Source organism: Coenobita brevimanus, chromosome 2 (assembly GCF_032717465.1).
Source record: "Coenobita brevimanus isolate Jiangsu-jjx chromosome 2, ASM3271746v2, whole genome shotgun sequence".
NCBI classification, from domain to species: Eukaryota; Metazoa; Arthropoda; class Malacostraca; order Decapoda; family Coenobitidae; genus Coenobita; species Coenobita brevimanus.
The window spans coordinates 16,811,601-16,814,409 of NC_136955.1; positions in this window are offsets into that span (position 1 = coordinate 16,811,601).

Sequence of the window (2,809 nt, forward strand, 5' to 3'; positions counted from 1 at the left end):
GGCAATGGTAGGCCGTCCCCTGCTAGTAGCAGGAACCGTCAAAATGAAATATAAAAATTTATCCTGATTTTGTTAGAAGAAGAGGAGGAGGAAGAGGAAGAGGAGGAGGAAGAGGAGGAGGAAAAAGAAGAGGAAGAGGAGGAAGAAAGGAAGTAGGAAAAAGAGGGAGCAGAAGAGGAGGAGGAGGAAGAAGACGACGTCGACGACGATGGAAGATGGAAGAAGAGGACGAGGACTAAACAGTTACGAAGAGAAGAGATGAGGCAGTTTGATTGAAGGAGGGAAAGTGGATTGGGAAAATGGGAAGCGATGGATGGACAGAAAGGAGAGAGACAGAGGGCGAGAAGGAGTGTGAGGAAAGGGAGAAAGAAGAGAGGAGAAAATGAGATTAAGGAGGGATGAAACAGGCAGTGTGGATGATAAAGACGGAAGGCAAGGGAGGGAAGGATGGAGGGAAGATGGAAGGAGGACGTGAGAAAAATGATAGGGAGTGAAAAGCAGGACAGGAATGGATTATGGAATGAAGGAAGGAGGGAGGACGAGGAGGAGGAAGCGAAATGGTAGGAGACGGGAGAAAATTGTGTGGAGGGAGAAGGAAGAAAAAAGATAGGAAGGGGAAGAGAAAAGTGGGCAGTAGAGAAGACGGGCGTAAACAGACTACACAAATCTCTCAGTCCTGTCTAGATTGGCTGTAATCTTTTCAGTCCACCGACGTATTTTCTTATTTATTCTCGCAACCACCAGGTGATCATTTTTTCTGCTGCAGGGAGGATGACTTGTAGAGAAGGAGTTAAGTGAAGCTCATTCTAACTTCTTTAGTACGAAAAGTCTCGCCTAATCTGAAGAAAATTGTCTGGAGGTAGCAAGAATAAACAAAAAATACGTCACCGGACTGAAGTGGTATTAAGAATATTTACATAAGAAAAAAAAAAAAAGAATACGACAGCGAGTCACATAGGTCTCCTCATACCCTAGACCAGTGGTTCCCAATTTGTTCTTTGAAAACCCTAGACAAAATACTGTAACACACACAGCTGTCTCCACATTTTCATACGAAGAAGCAAGATAGCAACGTCGCTCGAATAAAATTGTAGCAACTCGGTTAATTAGAAGTAGAGACGAGGCTCAAGCACGTAAAACAACACTTTTAAGGGAGTACCGACAACTCAGCGGTACAGCTGTGATTAGATTTTTACCACTAAGTTGGCTGTCAGTGCTTGAGTCATAACTTGGGCACAAAAGTGGTCATCTTTCGTTTGGAACTAATTATGCTGTTGCAGTTTGGTGATTGAGCATAACATACTCTGCGTTGTTGAAACGGGAAGACTGCAATGCCAGAAACATCCAAACACCCACTTTCAGGATAAGAGGGTGACTTTTTGTTCTCATCCAAAACTTTGTCAAACTCCTCCTTCGAATGTGTCCTTGGCAAATGAATAGCTTCATGGTTCCTGGATTCATCTTGGACACTTACTTGGTATGCTGTGCATGATAACGGAAACAGGATTCCTTGATATACTTCTTCAGGAAACTGATGGCGAAAATCTATATTTAGTGACTCCAGACCTTCTCAGATATGCACTATGACACCCCCTCCTCGGGGCCATGGCCCCCTGTTTGGGAACTGCTGCCCTAGACCGTGGATCATTCATTTGTACAGTAATGCAGGTGGAAACAATACCTTGCAAGGCTGAAATCTCTAGAAAAGAAGTTCCCAGACTTTTTCTTACTAACCACATACCCTCTGAGTTATCTGATCATCGACACGTACTCCCACGACTGAGGCACTGAATAATATAACAGCACTCCATTAACTCTAAGCCAATATAGAAGGGCAACACAGTATTTGCTGTAAAATTATTGAAATAGTGATTACTTTTTCAAGTATATAATAATGAACATTTTGTGACAACACTGTGTCAAAAATAGCACAGTATAATAATCAAGACAACCATTATTGCACGTGAATGTGAATGATATGCATGATTTTTGGAAACTAGGGTCTCAGTTTTCATTACTATTTCATGAATGATATTGTAAGGATTAGTATACTTTACACTAGTTTTTCTCCAACCCTCAAAGTACCCCCTGGAAACCCTCTTGTGTGACCTTGAGGATTTACGAACCCTATATTGAAAGCCCCTAATCTGGAAGATATTTTACAGGTGTGACAGAGTAATAAAAAAAAAATTATACCAGTAATAAAATACAAGATATTACTACAAACCCTGCATTTTTCATTTGCAAATGCATAGCGCAGTCCATATACTACACACCGGATTTCTTGTAAGAGTATGTTCTAAGGATGGCTCATGTAGTTTTTCTAGTGACTACCTTGTGTCAGTTTGTTTTCATATCACTATTATTACTTCACTGGCTTGGTTTTACGCATATTGATAACATGGTTCACTGTTAATTTCGTAAAACAAGCAAAATATCTGCGCCTTGTACCAGCAGAGTATTGGACGGCAGGCGTATAGGACGGACAACCCTGCAAATAGGCCTACACTAGGGTTATGACTTGAAAAAAAAAAAAAAAATAGCCTGCAGCTGGAATCGATGAGAATTTTGGTACATAATACAAATGTATTATGACATTTCGCTTAATTCCATCAAAAGATCCCCCACACCAAGTCAAATTGTTTTGCAAAAAACACAAAAATCGTAAAACGTAAGATGCACACTACATAGTTACAGTGTCATTTTTTTTACCACAAACTTCACATCTAAGTAGGTGTCCTTCTTACTCTTTCCCACTCAACTCCTCCATCAGTTTTACTGCCCTTTCAGCATTGATTTTGGTCCGTGG